Source organism: Numenius arquata, chromosome 6 (assembly GCF_964106895.1).
Source record: "Numenius arquata chromosome 6, bNumArq3.hap1.1, whole genome shotgun sequence".
NCBI classification, from domain to species: domain Eukaryota; kingdom Metazoa; phylum Chordata; class Aves; order Charadriiformes; family Scolopacidae; genus Numenius; species Numenius arquata.
The window spans coordinates 54,639,993-54,663,517 of NC_133581.1; the positions used below are offsets into that span (position 1 = coordinate 54,639,993).

The following is a 23,525-nucleotide window of genomic DNA, read 5'->3' on the forward strand; positions in this document are numbered from 1 at the left end:
TGGACATGTTTTGCCGCTTGTAGGCATGATGGTGAAGAGCAAAACTCTACATTTGAATAAATCATCTGGAAATGACAGGAAATGGGAAAGGCTCCAGATTTTTTTAGGACAATGATTATCTGGTCATTATTTTAAATTGATATTTCTTAATAACAAGTTTTGAATGCAAAACATTTTTTTTTATGCTTGGAAACATAATAGTTTAACAGAAACAGGTAGAGGCCTAATGAAAACCAGACTGTAAGTTTTAAACAAGGAAACCTGAAAAATATCCCTAAAACTAGAAGAGTCTGAGTTGTACTCAAGAAATTTGTGAAAGGCTTCACTGTAAATGGACCCAAATATGTGTCATAAGGTAATGAAATGCTAAAATGGTGATATGACATCTTTTCTTCCTGTAGCTGAATTTAGCTCCTTGATAGAGAACAGATAATGCACTTATTAAAAAAATAACAGAAACAAACAAAAAAAGGCCAACCCACAAAACCACCAACAAAAAACCTTTTCAGAACTTTTTAAAGGGTGTTACAAAAATCCTCTGAATTATTGTACTAAAGCCCTGATGAACGCGTTAATATATCCAAGTCAGCTTTCAAACACAAAATGTCATGCACTTTATCAGTGAAACAACTGTTTCGTCAATGTAAGGTGCATTGTAAATACTTTGGTATAATCCAAATAGTTGGAATAATTTTCACTGAAAGCTGGGAAAGATTATTGGTGCTTCCTTGACCAATGTCCTTACTTTATTTCCCTTCGGTATGTTTTAATGTGAATTTTAAATATTGTGTTTACACCTCTCCGTTCTGGCACATAATCTCCCATTCATAGTTTTTTATGATACTAAAGCTGTGCATGTAGCACGTGTCACTTGTGCTCTTAAGATCTCCATTTCCATACACTTCCAAGCCCTATCAGTAAATGATCAGGGACCTCTACAGCCTGTATCATTCCAGCCTTTGAATTAACAGCTAACTAATTTCAGCTTGTGTGTAGCCTTCTCTGAAGCAGCGCTGACAGTGGTCCCCATGCTCACAGCTGGTCTAGTTCTTCTGGAGTTGGATTCTGTTATCTGCTGAGCTTTCTGGGCTGCTTTTAAGTTCTGTACTTAAACATGCAGTCCCAGGTGACTGGGGTCCAGTGGCAGAGCATTTGGAGGCTTGTGTGTGCTGTGTGCTAGGTCACATCTTGCACTTGCCAAATGCAGCACCTGGGAGATGTGCCAGGATAGGATGCTTTGCTTTTGCCTCTGTTTTATTTTCTTCTGCTGTTCCACTTGCAGACACCTTTGGTTCGGTTCTATGCTGCAGGGCAGGCTGATTTCACACAAATAAGCTGAAGTGCCTGCTATGAAAATAAGATAGGTGTTCACTTTGTTCTCCACAGCATGGAACAACAGCTATCACAGTTGTTTAACAGATATTTTTTATTTCAAAATAGACCAAATTTTCTTTTATTGACCATTTTCCGAATTTAATTCCAGGCACATTCAATTGTTATTTTTAGTTACCTTCATGTTCATGGAAGTGACAGATAATAGACACTATGTTTCCAAATACATAGAAGTCGGTGAGATTTTTTGAGGCAGGACATATTTCTGGTTGTATTTTCTCATCACTGCTGTCCTTTTCCTCTGTTGTCTTCCTTCCAAACAGTGCCAAAGTTTAGAGCTGTAGGTACTTTTTTTCTAGGCAGTTTACAGTGTAAAAAGAAATCCAAATTCTATGTATGTCTCACTGGGGAAAAAAGCTTTTTAAAGATTTCATTGCAAGATAAGGACATGCATCCAAAAGGGCTTTATAGCTGAAGGAATATCAGCTCCCAGTGGTCTACAGGCTTATTCAGCCAGGGCGGTTGTCTCCTCATGAGCGGAGAGAGTGATCGACTGTACCAGACTTCCCTCTGGAATCAATTCATGTTCCTATGCACCATTACAGCACGAATGTGAGGTACTCCAGCAGAAGCTAATTAGGATACTTAGGTGTACCTTAGAATCATCATTTTCTTTCATCTTAAGTTTCTGTGCAGTGACTTTTAAGCTCAGCTTTTGCAACCTTCTTACTATGGTTCTAGGACTAAGACAGAAAACGAAAGAATCTATTACTAAGATATCAGCCATTGTCACCTTAGAATGGTTTCAAATCCATTGAGACGTGAAGTAATGCAGAAAGAATGTTGCAATGAAAATACACTTTGTATTTCCACCAGAACATCAGTAATGCTTCCTTTGATGCCATATAATATCTAAGAATGAATTACATTCTGAACTAAGGAATAGAGGTAAGCCTGTAAATTTTGTTGGCTGTGTAAAAATAACGATGTAATGATAGAATGTTCCCTTAAAGGAAACTGCAACAAAATATGCAGCTTTTTATTTAAAAGGTTTTTATTTAAAGGTCCTATTTAGAGGGTAGCCATCAACAGCTCAATGTCCAGATGGAGATTAGTGATAAATGGTGTCCCTCAGGGGTCCATATTGGGACCAGTACTGTTTAATATCTTCATCAATGACATAGTGGGTTCAAGTACACCCTCAGAAAGTTTGCAGATGACACCAAGCTGATGTCAACACTGTTGACATGTCTGAGGGATGGGATGCCATCCAGAGGGACCTGGACAAGCTCGAGAAGTCGACCCATGTGAACCCGATGAAGTTCAACAAGGCCAAGTACAGAGTCCTGCGTCTGGGTCAGAGTGACCCCAGTATCAATACAGGCTGGGGGATGAAGGGATTGAGAGCAGTCCTGCTGAGAAGGACTTGGGGATACTGATGGATGGAAATCTGGACATGAGCCAACAAGGTGTGCTCGCAGCCCAGAAGGCCAACTATATCCTGGGTTGCATCAAAAGAAGCTTGGCGAGCAGGTTGAGAGAGGTGATTCTGCCTTTCTACTCTGCTCTGGTGAGACCTCGCCTGAATTACAGCACCCAGCTCTGGGGCCCTCAGCACAGGAAAGACATGGACCTGCTGGAGCAGGTCCAGAGGAGGGCCACAAAAATGATCAGAAGAATGGAGCGCCTCCCATATGAGGAAAGGCTGAGACAGTTGGGGATTGTTTTAGCCTAGAGAAGAGAAGGCTCTGGGGAGACCTTATTGCAGCCTTTCAGCACTTAAAGGGGGCTTATAAGAAAGATGGGGACAAACTTTTTAGCAGAGCCTGATGTGATAGGACAAGGGGTAATGGTTTTAAACTAAAAGAGGGTAGACTAGATATAAGGAAGAAAGCCTTTACAATGAGGGTGGTGAAACACTGGAGCAGGTTGCCCAGAGAGGTAGTATTGATTTTAAACTTTTAAACCCTAAAAGAAGGTAGATTTAGACTATATATAAAGATGATGTTTTTTACAATAAGGATGGGGAAACACTGAAACATCTACTACAGAGAGAGGTGGTAAGTGCCTCATCCCTGGAAACATTCAAGGTGAGGTTGGACATGGCTCTGAGCAATCTGATCTAATTGAAGAAGTGCCTGCTCATTGCAGGGGGATTGGACTAGATGACCTTTAAAGGTCCCTTCTAACCCAAACTATTCTGTGATTCTATAATTACAGGTCAAATTACTGTGCTAACTATATCAATAATGCAGGTTAAAAGGCAAAACAGTGCAATGCAAACTCAGTACTTGAAAAATTTCCCATTGTCCTTTTCTCATAAAAACATTCTAGATTTTTTTAAAAACAGTCCTGATAGGTGAATTAATTAATCAGTTTTCTAGCAGTACATTTTGAAGAAACATTTTTAGTCAAATAAATTTGCTGCTACCAATCCCAGGCATCAGTCTCACTTGCTTTAACAATATTACCAAACATTGGTATGGGAGAATAAGTGTTTGCATTCTTTGTTTATTTTCTCATCGTTTTTTCCCCCTGAAGGAATTCCTGTAGGCCTATGGATGGAGAGGCATTTATTTCAAAACATTGCCTGAAAAGATTTGCCCTTCCAACATACATGAGCTCAAGATGTTACTACAAAGGCCAAAAGGGTTTGTCTATATGGACCTAATTCCTAAAAATGGAAGTTAGAAAGGTTACATAGTAATTTATTAGAAGATATAAAAATATAAACACAGACTCTATTAGGTTATGTTTTACTTTTTTCTACTGGCTGAAGAATTATGAAATTGAATTTTAATAAAACAAGGAGATAGAAAAGGCAGATCACACAAGATTAGCCTGATGTCTTTCTAACCAGTTAACTGACTTTTTTTTGGGGGGGGGGAAATGCTAACTACTAATAGTCTTTTTGGAGCTTAATTTGCTATAGTATCATGTCAGAAATTATTTATTCAATCAAAAAGTATAGGTGTCAGCATAAGAATTCGTAGTTTGTGGAGTGGCTAAGAAACTAAACTCAGTGAGATGGCAGTGAAAGGGAGCTTCCTAAGAGGAGAGAAGATTTTGAGGAACTTCTCAAGATGTGAAAAAGGTGACCAGTGACACAAAACTAAAAGAAAGCAGCAGTCAGGGCTGAATAATTTTGAGGACTAGAGTAACAGAAATGGAATGAAATTACATAGCAGAAAGTGCAAAATGATGCACCTGGGGACTAATAGTACTAAATTCTCTTAAAGCAAGGAATTCCACCAGATAGAAATGACTGAAATAGAGAAATTGATCTTAAAGAGCCTAAAAGGCACTACTGCGCTACAGTGTGAAAAAGTCAAATGTAATTCCAAGGCTGGTGTGCTGGTTCCAGGTGGTACTGGTAGAGCTGTAGAAGGGAATGATTTCTTTAAAGTTATATGAAATACAGGGTACCAGTGGCCTGTACCAGTGGCGGCCCCAGCCAAAGACTACTGTATTTCTTGCTCCAGGGTTTCCTTCTGCCTCCAGAGTGTGTGCCTTGTCTCAGGGTGTTGTGTGGGAAGCTCAGAATGAGCATATGTGCTTTTTTTTTGCTCAGCACAGGAGGGAAATAAGACATGGGAAGGTTTTACTGAGGGTTACAGAGTTCTGTGTTCCCAAGGAGGAGGTGCCCCTGTTGGGCTAGGCACGAAGTACCCTGTGCTGGGGAGAGATGCAGAGAAAGGCTTTGAGGATCATAATAAGGATGCCTTGTTTATCTGGGAATATGAGGAGGGTGGAAAATCTGGAAATTTGGATAAATTCGAGGGGGGAATTAAGAGATGTAACTAGCAAAAAGAAGGCTAGGAGGTGATATGATTGCTCTCCATGGGGTGCTTAATGTGCTGGGGACCCAGGAAAACATTTTAAGTTGAAGGATCATGTGGTTGCAAGAAGAGCTTGGTATTAACTGGCCACAAATAAATTTAAGGTGGAAATTCAATAGAAGACACATAGCTGCTAAAGTAATCAGGACCTGAAAGAGCTTTCCATCTACAGCAAAAGGGGAAAAACATTAAGTCCTTTTCAGAGAGCAATCAATACACTTATGAAAAGATACATGATGATTTGTGCAAATAGCTTACCAAACTCAGTGAACAGGAAGGTCCTCCCTACTCTTTATCCCTTGATTTCTAAGACGTTCAACCAATAAAGTGAAAAAAATCAGTGACTACCTGTAAGGTTATTTCAAAGAATTTTTGTGCGTAAGTCCAGGTTCAAGCACGCTCCTTCCTGAATTCCCTTATTTCTAAGTAAAGTGCAGAGCAGTTTCTAGAAATGGTGTCTCGTCATGTCTTGTAACTTGCAGCTACATTGTGATATGAATTAATGTAATCTACCCGGTGAGCAGAGAACCTTCAATCACATCCCATGTTGAAGTGTAGGCTGGACTCCAAAAGCCAGAGGGGGAACACACAACTTCTATGCTTAATTCACTAGACAACCTAGTCTCCAGTTTTATAGTCTGAAAGAATCTTGACGTCTGTTTAGATAACAGATGAGGATGCTGTAGGAGAGAAACAATATTATGATATGATAGCTCAGATGCAGCAACTGCATGTGCTGAGGTTTTTAAATTTAGTCCCTCAGCCGTGGTAGTACAGAATCACAGAATCTTCATGGTTGGAAGAATATAGTACATATCTAGGAACAGCATGTCTACAGAATCAAAGATCTCAATTTTTTTCAGACTTGTTTTGTTTGCTAGTGTGCGTTTTAAGAGTTTATCGAACATGGAGTGTTTTAGGTGAGAGGAAATATAAATGATCAATATGGTAATAACATGCTGATTATTTTAATTGTATATGAAATTGTATTACTACTTCCTCTGTTATATATTTCTTGTTACTTGTAGTTACTTGTATATTTATACTAATGAAGGAGGCAACACACTATTCACTGCTCTTATATTCCTGAGATATTTAACTTTCTGTGCAGGTACTAGCTGTCAATCAAGGCTAATCAAACTGGCACAGTTAACATAATACATCATAAAATTTCACAGTAATGTCAACCTGTAATTCTGTCAATCTGGTTAAAGGAAATGGGCTAAAAACAATATTGTCATTTTGTAATAACACAGGGAAACAGAATTTTAGAATAATATTTTTACTGCCTGCTATAAATATATTGCGTACAGGTTTCAAGAGCAGCAGTGGTATCCTTTAGGGTTGAATTGGTCAAATATACAGATTTTTGAATGCTTATTTTTCACTTTTCTCACAATCAGATATTTTCTGTGTATGGAAAGGAGTGTTGCAGTTCTCCCTGTGCTGTGATACTGGAGGTGTTCAGGAGAAATAGAGAAGGGGAGGCATGAGTTTCTTCTGTCCTTGTGTCACTGCAAAGGAGTGCTTTATGAGGCAACTGGCCAAGGTTGGTTGGACAGTAACACCTGGGAAAGAGGGTTCCCAGCTCTGCATTTGTATCACTTGCATGTGAACAGTAGAGGAAGCTCTTAGCAAAAAGAAAAAAAAAACCAACTGAAAACAGATACAGCACTGTTCCAGTTCATACACATGGGAATAGAAAAGCGCATCTGGCTATTTGCATGGCAGCACAACACAGAAATGTAGGCAGAAGATGTAAGTCTTCAAAGTCCAGTGTCTTTCTACTTAGGAGATTATGATTTGCAGACCTTTGCAATTTTTTGGTAAGAATGCAAGCCCTTGTCTGACAAGGTTAAGTCTGTTGACAATAGCTTGCTTTTCAAAGTTGCAAAACTCTTACAAATCGTTGAATACTACAGAGTTGACAGCAAGATAGGTCCATTTAGTGTTATTAAAATGTATCAAAATGCACAAGTAACCCTATTAAAATGAATGGGCTTTCTCATGAAGTAAAATATTAATTGGGCCAAATGGGTGTTACAGAAGTCTGTGTGGGCGTAGCTTGTTCAAGAAAGTTTGTAGCATATCCTTCTGTGATCATCTTTATTTGCCTGCAGTAATCGATCATAAGATGTTTCATGTGCTCAGGAAGCAATGTCTTTGGGAGCACCAGACAGATTTCTCTTTCCTGCTAGTAGTTGATTTTCTTTGAAATACAGAGCATTGTATAATGAATCACCTAGGTTAGGTGGTCTTTGTCAGGTGATGACATGTACGTTTGTAAACCAGGGAAAGTTTAAAAGGAAGTTTATGTGACATGGATGTTCAATGATCAAGAATCTTAGGTTGTGGGTGCAGAAGCTAGAGGAGAAAGGATGATAAATGAATCTGAGAGATCTATAAATGAAACACAGTCAGGTCTTGATGCAGGAAGTAATAAAGATGATGGCTGGGAAAATCAGGTGTGAGTATGGTCTTTAGAAAAGGCAGTATTAACAATTGGATGTCAATAAAAAAAGGGTAAAAGCAGAAGCAAGCAATTGTTTAAGTACCGATCATCATGCCTGGGTACATCACCCATGGACATGGATGAGACTAAATAGTGATTGCAGTAAGAGACGAGAAGCAGAATAAAAACTGAATTCACTTCAGTTTAGTATGTGGAAAATCCGTCATTCTTCAGCAAAGCAGCACAGAGAATCTGAGACAATGACTTCTCATGGCAGATAGGACTAATTTAAAAAAATCAGACAAAAGACTTACAATGATACAATATTTTGAAGGTAAGTTTACAATTTATATCTGGATGGAAAAGGCAGTAGCCTTTCAAGCTTACTTTAGTTGCAAGCATAAATGGATTTGTTAGATAACATTACCTAGGAAACAGACTGCTTGGGAAAATGATAGCTAAGTTCAGGAGCTGTTAGCCGTGGAATTTAACAGAGTGGTCTTGCAACAAGGGGTTGCCTCTGAATCAGAATAAGAGCCTGGAAGTGAATGTGCAGTTGATACAGACATGAAAGCAGTGAGACAGCCCCATCCAGCCTCATGGACTCTCCTTGCTGTAATACCTAGTGGCAGTAGAAGATGATGCTGTAGACCTAACTACTCGGAAGCCATGTATAATAGCCTCCTCTGTACCTTCTTCAGGAAAGAACCATTTTTTCTTCCCAATACCTGTGTGTGAAAAGATGAATCAACAAGAGAATTGTTGTTGCACAAGTGCCTAAGCTGTTCCCAACTTTAGGTCTCGCTGGTTTGTTTCTTCTGTAGGGAGGGGAAGTGTGTGATTGCTCTGGACTCATTGCATTCACCCTTAACCAAGAGAAGTGAACACCGCTTTGAATATCTAGCAAGAGGCCACATAGGAAGGACTGTACGTTAGTGCACAGAGAGAGAGAATACCTTAAAGGATAATGCTGGTTTGCTTCTTCCAATAAAATGCCTGCCTTGGAGTTACAAGAAAGCTGTTTTCTATTAGGCTTTACTGCTGTCACACAACAGTGTTGGGAGTTGACTTCTTTTAAAACAGCAAAAGTTGGAAAGAAATCTCAGAGTTAAGCTGTCTCAAGACTTTCCATCTGATAAGCCCAAAAAGTGACCTGAGAGAAAGGAGCCCTTTGGCAGATCCCAAACCACAGCAAGGCTGAGCAGACAAAGTGCTGAAGTACAGGTCAGTCCCGTGATTTATGCAATGTGTAGTGAAGTGGAAAATATTTATAAATCACTTGCCTTCTCTCAGAAAGGATATAGCAATAACAATGACATCACTTTTAAAATGTGGGAAGACCATTTGAGTGCAAACATGAATATGTTGCAGAGCCATGTTTTTAAATCAAAACATTCACAAACCAAGAGACAACGTGGAGTACTTACCTAAAGAGGCTTTCTGTGAAGCAATGAACTGCAACACTGTATCATTAAAAAAGAAAAATTGTGTCCTTGCAACTGTAAGCAATAGTTTTAAGTAAGTAAAGCGTATATTCTAGGTTAGTGTGGGTGTGGTAGTGCTAACCGGTATAGAGTTGTGTGCAAGTCATTCAGAGTAGGAAAAGCTTAGCACAAAAAGCAGGAATCCCTCCCCCAGCTTCCAATCTGTTCCTGTAGGAGAAATGACAGTCACCCAGCTCCAAACTTTCTGAGGCAGAAATGTGTCAGGAGTGTAGACAAGAGCACAGAGCAACTGGAATTTGTCTTAAGTGTTCTGGGTTTTCAAACAGGTAATGACAAAAATAACACTAGGAAGCAAATTTGTTGAAGCTGAGAGTTGGAGGAAGTAGCCTGAATATGCATGGGGAATGTATTTTTTTCTTAGGATTTGTATCCCATTACAATTTTCCAGAAAAGGTTCAGACTGTTAAGCCAGAAATCTGCAGTGTTGTTACTCAGTTGAGAATTGGTGGGAGTTGTCAGTTCTCAGGATTACAATTTGTAAAGAAATTTTGAATGAGTTGGATTTTATTTTTATACTGAAACTCCTTGTAGTAGAACTGAAGGTGGCAAAGAAATCACTTTTAACAATTCAGTGCTGATATTAGTTATACACGCTGGAGATGTGTTCCAAGCCTTTGTCACCACATGTAACCTCCTGCAGCTGAATCACATCTGTTCAAGGTGAAAGCCTGAGAAGGCATAATAAGAGGGGGGCAGGATTCCACTGAAAGTGTCACTGAGAAGGTAGCAGTTCTACTATTCCTAGTTTCAAACAAAAACCAGTTTAGATGAGCAGCACATCAAGGCATGTTGCTAGTCCAGTCATATAACATGCCGTTCATGAGGTTTAACAAATTAGTGAAGAAGGAATGTTATTTCTCTCTGTGCAGAAGAGATTATCTAAATAGTAACTAGCACTGAAGCATTTTTCTTGCTAAATGCCGCATTGGCAATGCAGTATTGCGTTCTGGCAAACGGAGAGCCAAACAGGCAACCATGACTATGCCATTCGGATCGTGTTTTCATGAATTCCTGTTTTGCCTTGGGATACACCTGAGAAACTGTACAAGTGAAAGTGAGTTGGAAACTTTGTTTCAGTGTATAGGAATGTTGAGAAAGAAAGTAACAACTAAATTTAGAAAATATATGCTGTGAAAAAAACTAACCATAGCTCTTAGGGAATGTTGTTTGATAAAGTTTATATAAGGATAACACAGAAATAAAGACTATACTTTGTGAAACACCTTATCCCCAAAACAAACACATGTGATTCTTCACGATGGTAAACATATTTTTATGTTTCCCTATACCTAACCAGGATTTATAGCTAACAAGTTCTCAAAAGGCCGCAATTAATAACTGCATTTTCTGTCATCTGAGCTTACTCTCTTTGTTTTTTGGGTTTTTTTGTTTGTTTGTTTGTTTTTAAAAAACAACTCAGTTGTAACCCTTTCTACCCTCAAAAAGGGGAATAAAACCTCTTCAAGAGGCTTTAGTTGACCAAGCCAGGTAAAAAGACAAAATTAAAAAGGTAAGAAGCAAATAGATTACCTTTCCTCTGAACACTACTGGAAAATACACTAATCATTAGCATCATCTGAGCTCTCCCTTCCTACCCTGCTCCCCACCATTGCAGGGAGGCCACCACTTTTTTGTTTTCCTGTTACTAAGAAAATCTTGGTGAGACTTGATAGCCTTCAAAGAGGAACGCAAAACCCTTTGCTGTTCCTATCATACGTGTTGTGCTCATTGTGCTCACCAGCCACTGCCTATTGGGTCCCAGTAGACTCTATGTCATTAAGCTTTGATTCACCACTAAGGTTTTTAACTGGAAAACAAAAAGGAAAAGGGAGTACAGAGATAAGTTACACTTTTAAATTTATTTTAACTCTCAAAAAGCTGCATATAAATGTTTGAATAAAATGATGTGTAGCCTGGGAAGTAATCTGGCACTCTGCTCCCTCTTTGTCATGATCAATACAGTTACAAAAGTAGAAAATTTTTAAGCTTTGGTGGGAACCATATGTTAGGAGGTTTTGAATTAAAGAAAAAGACAAGTCATATACACCTCTAGGGAAGAACAAGAAGGCAGATCAGGAAGAATTTCACAGCCAAGAAATAACTGTAATAAGAATGGAGCATTGGTCACAAATGACTTCAATTATTTTGTCATTGAGTGGAATAAGAAGATACAAAGGAGTAGAAAGATGACACATTTCTTAAGCACGACTGGAATGTTTTTAGACATCAGATCAACATGAAATATTGAGTGTCTATTTCCCATCAGAACGAAATCTGTTTCAAGAAATTATGCACTGAAAATGTTTTATGTAAGTGTTATGACCATAATGAATTCCAACTCTTATCGCTCTCATTAAGGGAGAATTGATATTTTAATTGATCAATTAGTTGTTGTTATGGTTATGTTATTAATTGTAATAATTATAGTTCTGATTCTGTGAGCTACTTTACGCTGTTGGGCTTCTGTGATTGCAGAGGTCCCACGGTGTTTCAAATGCCTTGTGCTTAGGTGCAGGAGCCATCCTACAAGTAGGTAGGAGCACAGAGACTAGAATCAATACAACATAACACTTCAAAACCCACCATAACACTGGGGTAGGTTGTTCAAGTGGAATCCAAAATACAACAGGAACAAACAGGCCCCTCCTTGTCCCTTCACAGTCTAAACTCTCTGGCTGTGTTTGTCTCCTCTCAAAAAGCCTAAATAGATATATATGTTCCCTAGACCCAGAGGCAGGAGTAGCAGCACGTTTGGATATTGATTCTAATTGATCTATGAGATTTTCAAATATTTAGTGTATTTAGTCTTATGACTGGCTGAACATTCTTGAATGATCTGAAGAAGAGCTCACTGGTGGTTAAACAACAGGTGGAAATATTTATATCTGATTTTTCAGGGGAAAAATTAAAAGAGTAGGGAAAATACAAATATACTAACAGACCTTGGCTACCGGATGAGAACATATATATACACCATATTATAAATTAGAACACTAGCAAATTCTGTATTGGAGGCTTTTCCCCTAAAAAGTAAAATGTTTTAGACATACAGAAATAAGAAGTGGCAGCTTAATCATTAGCAGCCTTAAACCATGATAAATTGACAAATGTTGGCAATTTATCAAATATAACATTAAAACCTGGAATAGTTTTGTAAGTCAAGATTAACAGATCTAGTTTTCTCTCGAGAACACTCAAGTTTTTAGCTTCAGCACACCATAATGCCATTACTTCAACATGGCTAGTGTATTAAGCAATGGTGATAAAATTCTTAATTGCTGTTATGAGGAACCCGTGACTTCACAGTTTTATACTGCCCACTAACAGACATCCAAAATTTATTCTTTTTTTCAGACATTCTAAGATCTGTGTAACAGGAAAAGAGTCCATTCTTCCCATCAGTTATTTAGGTGAGGGCCAGAAATTACTTAGGTGAGGGCCAAAAATGCATGCTATTTGACGGGATAAAAGCATTGTATCTCAAAGCTAGAAATTATCTTCGAACTCGGAAGGAAACTCAGCTTTCTGGAAGAATGCAGTGTAGCTCTGGAAAGTCTTGAAACATTGGACTTCAAAGATATTCTCGCTTTACAAATTAAAAGTTACTCTGGTAGCTTTCAGATAAGTTTAAATGTTTTACTGTTTTGTTTTGGCTTTTTTGGGTTTTTTTTTTTTTTCTTTCCCTGAGCTTTGTGTGTTGGACTTGTGCTGAAATTTTATAGTTTAAAGACTAGGCAATACAGTTCCTATAAAATGTTTTAAAGCTCTCTAAGAAACTAATACCTTTTAAAAATAGTATTTCTGTTAAATGTGTCATATAAAGAATACGTGAAAAAATGATGTGATATATGAGTTTTATTAGATCTCGCTTGTGATGGCCCGCTTTTTCATTTATGTGTAATGCATCTATCCAAACTTCTGCCAATAATATCTTATATGCCAAAGCTTACAGCATCACATACTGCACTCTCAGACTTACACCATTATTCTCATGTCTCTCTCAGTGAATGAAATGAATAGTAATTTATTTCCTTGAATTGGTTGGAGGACAAGTATGTGCAGAGATAAATAAAACCATCTCAAACACTAAGCCCCAATTGTTAAGCGTTTCTGACCTCTTGATGTTGGAAACTGTGAACATAGAATGACCAGTAACTTAACAAAAAATAGGAAACCCGGATATTATTAAAACTGGACTCTAAAATGAAAATAATATTTCCATGGGGGATTTATATTAATATTTTGGGGAAATGCGAGAAGTATTACAATATTTTGATTTTTCCTGTTAAATCAGAGTTTAAAATTTCAATGTAAGCAGCCAATAACATGCTTCACTCTAAAAAAAAAGTTTTAAAGTTCTCAGATATACTAGCCAATTGCACAGAGGATATAAGATGCAACATATTTGAAACCTAATATTTTAGCTTCAGCAACTGAATGCTAATGACTGAACATGGGCAATTTGCAAACTGAGGGAACTACCACCTCCTTGGTTATGATGAGTTCATATTTTCAGAATACCCATGTCCAGTAATGACTACTGGAGAATATCTTTTACAAGAAAAAATTGTCGTTCCGGAGAACAAGGTGGCAGCTTAAAGTATAGGCTGGCCAAGGCTGAACCTTAGAAGAGCTGCTGGAAGGTGCTGTTGATACAAGAGTAGCTGTTGTTATCTTTGTGAGAATGCTGGTGGTTCATCCTTAACAAGCATTTCCTAAAACAAGAAAATGTCTTCCTTTTGTTCAAAAAAGCTACTTTTTAGCTACAGTGTATTTTGTTAAGTATCGTCTTCTGAACTTACAGGTGATGTTCCCTAGGTATTCTTCATGCAGTAGCTCAACTAAACTGAACTTTTGTGAGACATATAACAGAATTGAGTCAGGAGTCTAAGAGCCACCATAATTAATGGAGTTTTAAATTACCATTGGTCTTTATATGCCTTGCAATGGGTAAATCAACATCCCTTGCGTTTGCTATAGAATTTTGTTAATATTATTTTATATTCTACAATAAAACTATTAAAAGACATTGTGAAAAAGCATGGGAGCATCTGCAGGTTTGTTAGACCATAAGGTGGTGAGATCTCCTGCGGTCTGATCCTGCACTCAGTGCAAAGGGACAAACCTCCATGCTTATGCGCCTATCATTGAAAGCTGTGGTTCAGCAGAAAGCGATACCCACCTTCATGGTGCTGCAGGATGAAGGATATATTTTAGCAACTGAAGATACTCAGCATCTGCTGTTAAACTGAAGAAAATTTAAGATCTCTATCAAAGCATCAAAGTATTTTTAGGATCACAGCCACATCCTCTTGAGTGTTTTCACATTCATATTCTGAATTGGAGTCAGACAAGGTCACTACATGTGTGAGTTGCCTTAAAAGGAATCCACAGCAATGGAAGAGAGAATATCCTGGTAATTCAGTGGGCGTCTGTCCATCATGAAGAGGAGTTTTAGCAGATGTAGTGGTAATACCAGATTTCATGGAAGTGCTCCTGTTAGCTCTATGAAGACACAAGACCTGATTTTAATATTTTGTGATCAGTGAAGTTCTGTTGCGTAGTCTGTATGATCAGAGTTTTTCTCGGAAAAAAATCTGAACGACAGCAAAGGAAATAGAGGAACTTTAGTGCAGGCATGAGGAGAACAGAACCTGCTGTGGTTTGTCTAATGACTTTTCACTGTACTTGGCAAGAAGAGCTCCTGTGATTTTATTGGGCTTTCCTGCAGCTCCTAGCTACAGATGTTGCTAGCTCTCTACCAAATACCTAAGAAGCAAAGAAAGCAAAATGTTTAACCAGCTTTAACAACCCAATTATTTAAGTAGTTTTTGGTACTACACAAACCTAGGGCTGAAGCCCTAGAGTGTATCCAACTTCTACAGAGCCATCATGCAGATGACAATCTTTTTCATTGGTGTGTGCAATAATGCATGTATTTTATATATCTTACCCTCTTCTGGCTTTTCTCTAGCAATTGTTAATTACTATGAGATTTTTTTTAGGTCAAGGATACTGTAAAAGTACAGATTATGTGTGCTCTAACAAGGAAAACTATCGTGATAATCGTGTGAGTAGTCAGTATATTACGATATCTAAAGTTAGGGAGGTTACAATAGACATCTTTATAGACCTTCTAACAGTGTTATGAAGAATATTGTCACTGGCACACAAGGCATTAGTTATCATCAGGAAACATTATTATGAACCTAAACACAAAGCAAATGTGCTTATTTAAAAATGGATATAAGATTTGTATAAAAAATAAATATCAAAGGGAAGTATGCAACCAACCTAGCTTGAGTAGTCAGCCACTAAAGTGGTATTTGTATGTAAATTCACCCAGCATTTCTGTCCAAAAACTCCAAAATTAATGGTAGTAGTAGTAGAGGTTCAAACTCTTCTATTGCATCTCTTTGGAGATGCTCTGCTCTTGTTGCCCATGCTCTGTACTGTGTGGTAGGTGAGATAAATTTTCAAAAATTAATTTAGCCCTCAAGTTGTAGTTAGCAGGTTATCTTTTCTTTGTAGACCAGAAATGTTCCATTATTAATTTGGCTTATATATTTAAAGCATTTTGTGAAGGAACTTGCTATGCTTAGTTATACTGAAACAAAAGCTGAATCCCCTACTCAGCTCTTTGAAGGGGCCTTCAAAGTAGTTTTTAGTCAAACTGACATCCAAATAAGAAATAACGTTTTACCGTGCATCTCTTTTATTTTTGGATTCAACTCTTCCAAGATGAACACACCTGGTTAACTTTAAACATATGAGTAAGCCTGTTACAGGCACCAGGATATTTGCATGTTTCAAACTAGTTGGCTCTGTAAGATTTTCAAACGCCATGCATTTTGATCTTTTCACAAGAGCCCTTGCTTTTTGCTGCTTTCTCAACTATTTTATTAGCCTCCAAGTCATCCACTGAGTTGGTTTTAGCTTTCCCAGTGTGAAGATTTGCATTGATTTTCAGCCATTGCAAATTTATATGTCTATATGTGCACTGGACTTTAAATATAAAAGTAACTTAATTATGAAAGTCTGAATAATTCCTTCTGTTTTAACAAACCTAGATTGATGCCCATATTATATATAAAGGAATCATAATTCTACTACTTGAACTACTCTAGCTGTACTTGATTCTATTTTAATAGAATACCTCACAGTAAGCAATATTTGTATCACTTAAAAATCAGATCCCATTGATTTCATTTGATTATGTGTAGTAAGAGCTTTAGGAACAAAGGAGAGGCTTGGAGGAAGAGTTGCACAGCTATGGCATCCATACTTGTCTTTTCAGTTGTATTGATATTTTAACAGCTTAGATGTAGCAGAGAGTACTTTCTCAGATTGCTCAGTAGAAGTAGTAACGTCCTAGCATTTTTTTGAAATTGCAACAGAAAATTGTAAGTTTTTATTATGAAATTCAGGTGAAGAGTTGTGATAAAGTAAACCAAAATGAATATGAGCTGTCATAGCAATATAATACACAGGAAAGAGTTCAAACCTTCATTTGAAGGCCTTTTCCTGCAAATGTTGACTTGATTAGCTGTTATTTCCCTAGTAATCCCATTAGGAAACATTGAGCTCACTTGCATGAGTACTGACGACCTACTTGAGAATATTTTTTTAGATGTATAGTAAAAAGCAGGGGAAAGAAATAATTCCAGCTGTCCAAGTGCAGAAACGTTTTCCTTGGACTCTGAATTTCATCTGAATCATTGGTGGCCTTCATGTTCTGCACTTGGCTGAGAACATGAGCAGATCCAGGTGTAAAAGCCACAATGCTTTATGACAAATTGCCTCTCACTGAGAGCTAGAAAAAACACATCTCTTCCAACTTTAGGAAAAGATGGCTGGAGGATACCCACTGATTGGAAAGAAAGCAGGAGTAATGGCTTCCTTGGGAAGGGTGATAGTGTAGACTACTAGTTCAGTAGGAACGTCTGGACAGATGTTTCTGAAATATAATTTGTCATAGTGCTAGGAGTGGAAGACTTAAGGTATTGAATCAGCTGTATGGGTTATAAGCTGCTTTTTACAGTTGTTATTTCTTGGGATTGTAATGAATGGGCAAGGTCCAGAAGACTACAAAATGTTTTAGTTAATTACACGGACTTCAGTGAAAGGAGATGGATTTTGTCTTTTCACTTATATTAGCACTGTTTTCTCTTTTTTGCTGTTACCAGGACTCATTTTTTTGTTCTCTTAATAGTGTTATGTTTCTATCCAGAGGCTGACCTTTGTTATGCAATGGGCAAACAGGACAGGGCGGTGTCTGTGTGCGGAGTAGGAAATAATCAGAAATGGGGGTTGCCTGCTGCTTGCATTTTCCCAGGGTAAATTTTTCTCTTTTCATGGTATGACATTTCTGTTGCTTAGGTTGGTGAGTCTTCAGGAGGAACTCATGAGCAAGGGCTATGAAACTGAGTCATTGTTAACAAGCCATTTTCAACACAAATTATTCCAGCACAAATTTCAGAATAACTGTTTGGAGCCCACCAGTCGGCTTTGATATGCCAGTTCTGTAGGACATGGTATTTCTTTCTGATTGGTGTTGCTGAAGATTGCCAAGTGGTGTAAGAGTGTGTGAGACTCTAGTAGTAGTCGTCAGAAGTGGTAGTCCTCTAAGGTAGGTGGCATTACCCTAAAAGTCTTCTAGATAGGGATCTGAAAATAAAGATCTATCAGCTCAAAGTCCACCTGAGCAGGGGCTGTGATAGAAATCCAAGTACCTGGTGAGTAAAGCTGCTAAAACCATAGACTCTTCTGGCATATCCATTCAGCTTTTAACAGGTTTGCTTGAGCTGTCTTCTTAACTCTGTCTGAGTTCACAGAGCCAAGTGGTTTGAGCCAGTTATATTCACAGTGTCTATAAGGGCAGAGCTGAAGTATAAGCCCATTTCCAGTTTGGTCCAGGTTTACTGGCCTGAAGCAGTGGGGTTTTTTCAGACTAGGACCACAGTGTGTAAACCACTGCAGACATAGTTTAGATGCTACTGTGAATTACAAACTAATGTGACAGGATAATATATGACACAGCCTTTGAGACCATATACCAAGGATGTTGTAATCAGAAGTGTTGTGTATCGGATGTGGGGGCAGAATGGAACCTTACATATCAAGGGAAATTATGCTGGAGAAATAGGGAAAAGGAGATTGGGCTCTTGGTAGCTGAAAGTGAAATAACAAAGGCAAGAAAGGATGATGATATTGTATAAATGGGCAAGGAAAGATGTAAAGAGGCTAGAAAAGGGCATATTACACTTAAGATGGAAAGAAAGATAAAGATACTGTGGAGGCAAATATAAAGAAAGAAATGGAGAACAGAATTATTTTAGAAAAAAGAGTAGTAGCTTAAGGGCATAAGCATGAGACTGGCATTGAAGAGCTATAACTTAGTTCCTAGTTCTTGAATGACCTTGCACAAATCCGTCAATCTGTCCTTGTCTTGTTCTCTGTCTGTAAATGTGGATAATAATATTTCTGTATCCCTCAATAAAGTTATGAGAATGAATTCATCTGTAGTTGAGGTACTCAGCTGCTATTACTGTAAGGGTCATGTAAGTGCTGAGGTGGATAGGTTAACCAATCACAGAGAGAGAAATTAAACCTGCAGACCAGGAAGGAAGAGGTAGAAGACTTGGAGGAGAAACTTATTGTGAGTGCTGAAAAGGTTATGTTTTGAAAGAACAACTCTTCTTTTACTCTTCTATTCAGCCAAGAAATTGCCTGCAATACAGAAATCTTTTGACTATCTGGGCACATCTAGGGTAATTTAAGAATTTAGGTAATTTTTCTGTGACTCAAAAAGCTTTGTTTCCTTGCTTACCTCGAGGTATCATGTCAAACTATTATGATTGAATGGCTTGTAGGATTTAATGACAGTTTCACTAGTCAACTTGCACTGAATTCAGTGCTGACCCTGCTTGGAGCAGGACATTGGACTAGTTGACCTCCAGAGGTCCCTTCCAACCTGAATGAGTCTTGTGATTCCACCTAGAAATGGAGAGCGTCTAGTGTCTAAATACAGTTGTCACCTGCACCATCCTGATTCACATCTTACTTGCTCTAATACATGTGTGCAACTGTCTTGATTTTCCTGGGAATACTCTGAATTTTCATCCCTGTGAGGTAAATACCATATCCTTTGCTCTGTTGTTCTAGTGCATCTACTTTTATGGGAACATTGCACTTTTAGTTCTTTATATTCGACTGCTTTGTTTTAAAGCTCTGCATTTCACATGAATTCTCATCCTGAAGATTTTAATAACATCCCTAGTGCTGATGATGGTCCTAGGATGAAACTAACTCCTGAGGTGAAGGCTGGATGAATCACTGGTGTTACATGTTAGCCGCTGCTGCATGAGGACTTGATGTATGGTACTAGAAGTTAGGTGATTTTGCTAATGTCATTTTCCAGTATTTTTTTTCCTAAATGCTGTTATCTATAGTTGTTATTAACATAAGCAATGCGTTGTATTTTCTGTTCCTGTATAGAATTACTTCTCCTGAGTGATAATCACTGCTGGAGACTTGTCTCTTACAGTTTTCCTGGATATTCTTCTGAACAGTCCATGGGATATTTACAGTGTTGGGAAATGGAAATACTAGTATATCAGTATCCCCCAAATGGAAATTCTTTTCTTTTAACGATAAAGAAAAGTTACCGAGTTGCAATGTTCCTGAAAGGAATTAGGCTAGCCTCGCAACACCAAGCTTTATGTTGGATTAGTAGGGAAGCATAATGCACATATTTTAAAACCGGAAAGATGTTCTGTTTTAAATAATGAATGGGACCTTTCTGGTGTAGAAATATTGCAAATTTTAATAAAGTAAAAATTAGTCACATTATTTAACCTGTTTGCTAAACAGAAGCCATCTGGAATCTTAGCAACAAAACAGAGGTCAGCAGAAAATGATTGCTTCATCTTTTTCTGTTTGTTAGTTCAGCATGTCCCATTATGAAATACTGTTTTTAAGCTATCTTGTGAGTAGGCCAACATACGTATGTGTGTGGGAATGATACCAACAGTCCCCTGCTGAAAGGAAAATAATCCTGTAAAACATCCCAGAATAGCCCTGACACAGCTGAGTGGCTTCAGGCCATGCTCAGAAGGTGTTCAGAAAGCTCTGAGTTTTAAATGTTTTTAGGCAGATGCATGACCTAAGCAGCGGGTTCCTTTGTGGACCGCAATTTACACCTACAGAATGGCTCACAGGACCTATTCCTTGCTCATTTTTTTTTTTGTTTGTTTTACATGACTTTTTATGTTTAGTTCCAACACCTTGGGATACTTTTTTTTTTTAGTTAGTTTTACAATCTACTGACATATTTTCATATAGATGCTCACAAAAGACAAAAGGCAAGAAACTAATATTTCTATAGAAGATTTAAAAAAAAAAATCAGCTCCAGAATACCTCACATAAAAGCAGTATAACTAAACATAGAAAGCAGTATTCTACATCTTTTAGCATTTTCAAAAACTGTTATTTTATTGAGCCTGAAACACTCTTGGGCTCTGAGAAACTTTAAGAAGCTATTGCAACTCCGTCCTCGATATCTAGTAAAGCTACAACTGTTTCAAACCCATGCATTATTCTAGCAGAACTGCCTCTGAAATGTTTAAGCATACAGCGTATGTACAGTTTGCTAAAATCTTAGGTAAAGGTTAAAATACTATTATTTTGGTGAGAAACGTCTCACTGATTTGGATGTGAGTTCCTGCTGCTTGTAATAGTAGTTAGGAAATTTCAGTGCCATTGTCTAATCTCAGGACTATAGAATTTCAGGGGAAGTCGGTCATTTTTGGAGAACATCTTGGCCTTTTAGAAAGTTAGGCTGATTTTGAGTGTGTGTACATGTAGTGTTTATGGATAAGCACAAATTTACTAAGCTTAGGGTAAGCTTTTTTTAGGAAATGCTAAGCAAAGTTCATCAATAATACCTATGATGATGTTTCTTAGCCTTTCAAAGAAAGGTAAGGATGATGGAAGTTTTGGGGAAGGAAGATAATTTTTATTTGTAAGTGAGAACTGCTTAAAAATGGGATGGGTCTGAAGGCAGATTAAACTGCAGTATGGGGCTGGAATTTGACAGGAGCCTGTGGATAAAAAAAAGGGTGGAGTTTTGCATTCAGAGTACAATAGAAGAAGAAATTGATTAATATACTAAAAACAGCAAGTGAAAATGGGATTTAGGAATGGCCGGAGAATTGGCCTGGGACCGCTTTCCTAAGAGCTGGTAAGAAGCAGTGACCAGGATGAGGCAAATATAAAAATAACTTGTGTTTTTAATGAGCAGTGGAAAAAATGTAAAAAATACCTTTATTAACGTTTGTGTGAAACCTTGAATAACATTATATGATAACAATGAACAATGCATTCATTAACATGCACATCGCCGAACACACAGCTATTCAGAGTGAGCTCATGCTGTCACAAAGACCTTGTTCTGAATGGGAACCTCATGGTTTCAACAGCTTCCTGGGCAGCCAAGCTTGGCAGAGTTTGACTTTTTCCACCTGTTTAGTTGCTGAGTTATTTGGAAATGAAAAATCTAATGGCAAACAGCAGTAAGCTCGAGAGAGTGAAAGGGGATTGTGTTTGAAAATCCGGACAACAGCTCATTGTATCTCTATTTTATTCGCTGTACTAGATCTGGAGTGTTCTCTTACTTCCTCCATAGTGTTGCTATGCATTCATCTTGCAGAGTTAGAGGCATCTTACTGGTGAATGTGGTAATCTCCCTCTCTTTTCTCCTTGTACTTGCCTTACAGAGTATTTTATCATTAATGATAGATACCACACTACAAGCCTTGTGGTGAAAGGGACTAGCCCCTATCCCCAGAGAGAGTGCCTTTAGTGTTTGTTAACTTAGCCTGCTGGGGGTTGTTCCTGTTGCGCAGAAAGGTAATTTGTGTTTGCCTTTCGTTTTAACTTGGGGAATTGCAGTTAGCTCATCCCGACTACAAGTGTCTGTCCTGCTGAAGGAAGCTAAAGGTGTTATTGCAGGTTTCAACATACACAGTCCTAATGAACCCTGGGAATTTAGCTCTTGAACATGGTTTTGCTTGTGACCTTCTAAACTTTTTAATTTTAACCTAGTCTTTGCTAATATGTAGGAATATACCAGACAATTGAGAGGGTAAAGAGGAGTGTATTGTGTGGATCTGCTCCATATTTTAAATGATGTATTTAGACTAATTATTTTCAGCTTGGCTTTACTGACAACAATGCCCGATACACTGAAGTCAATGGGAAAGCCCCCAATGTGTTAGTGAACTCTGATCAGCCTTCTGAATCTCTTCTTTTTAAAGTCATGTGCGGTAAAAGATTCAGGAATAATACACTGAACACTAGATAGGGGTTCAGGATGGTATACATAAAAACACAAAAATTGCAGGACATCCCATCAGAAAAACATTTTGAGAGCTTTCCCAGTTATTCTAGGGACTGAGGTACTAAGTGCACGTCAACTTTATCTTCATGAGTAAAGTTTGTGGCTTATTTCCTTACCCCATAGAGCAATGCCACAGTGTGGTGGCTTTGAGTAAGAGGTTTTATGCTCTTTCCAGCTGCAGGTGGATGTCATTTTTAAGTGTCTCTCTCTGTTCTTATATGTTGCTGTCAGAAACCCATGTTACGAAAAAGATCCTGTTGGGTGTCTGTGAATGTATCACACCTCATCAATTGTAGAAAAAGTGTTTGCCAGTGAAAAGTAGAACTGTGCAACAAGCTCTTTGGGGAAATAGTTGTCTTCTGTGTTCATTGGGCTTAATCATCTCTCTGATTTTTGAAACTGTCAAGGCATATCATAAATTTTATTTCATAGAAGTTTTGCTCTGTTCAAAGTATAACTGTTCAAGGACCCACAAGCATACAGAGCATTTTAATAACATCTGCAGAATGTAACAGCTTTCCACTTTCCTTGAAATTAGAGAATCTCATACTAATGCCCTTAAATTATGAAGTTCAATTGCCAAAATAACATTCATCCAGCCTGATGGCCAGATATTTCATTAAACTCCCACTGCACAGAGGTTATCTACTAATATCCAGAAGTGAGTACATTAGTGCCTAGGGATAGAGGTAGACAAGCAAAAGACAATAAATGGATTGAAGCAAACACATGCAGTCCCCTGGAGGGCTGGAGTAGTTAGCAGCTGGAGGAGGGCCTGGATATAGAGGTGGATATTGAAACGTTTGATATTCAAGCAGATAAAATTAAGTTGAATCAAGTGTGCAGAAGATGAAGGTGCGAGTTTCAGTGTTCGTGCCTAAATTGAATAATGTCAGAAAAGAAAGCTCTGATTTAATAAAGATTTATTTTTTAAAGTTACCTTGACCCTCTCAACTGCATGCGATGCATTCAGCTCTTCAGTGTAGCATGAACATTT

At 38.0% G+C, this 23,525-nt stretch overlaps 1 protein-coding gene across 5 annotated transcripts in view; it reads left to right on the plus strand.

Annotated features, from left to right (window-relative positions):
* Nucleotides 1–23,525, plus strand: part of NPAS3 (neuronal PAS domain protein 3) — a 607,981-nt gene that overhangs the window by 228,265 nt on the left and 356,191 nt on the right. The window lies entirely within an intron of this gene.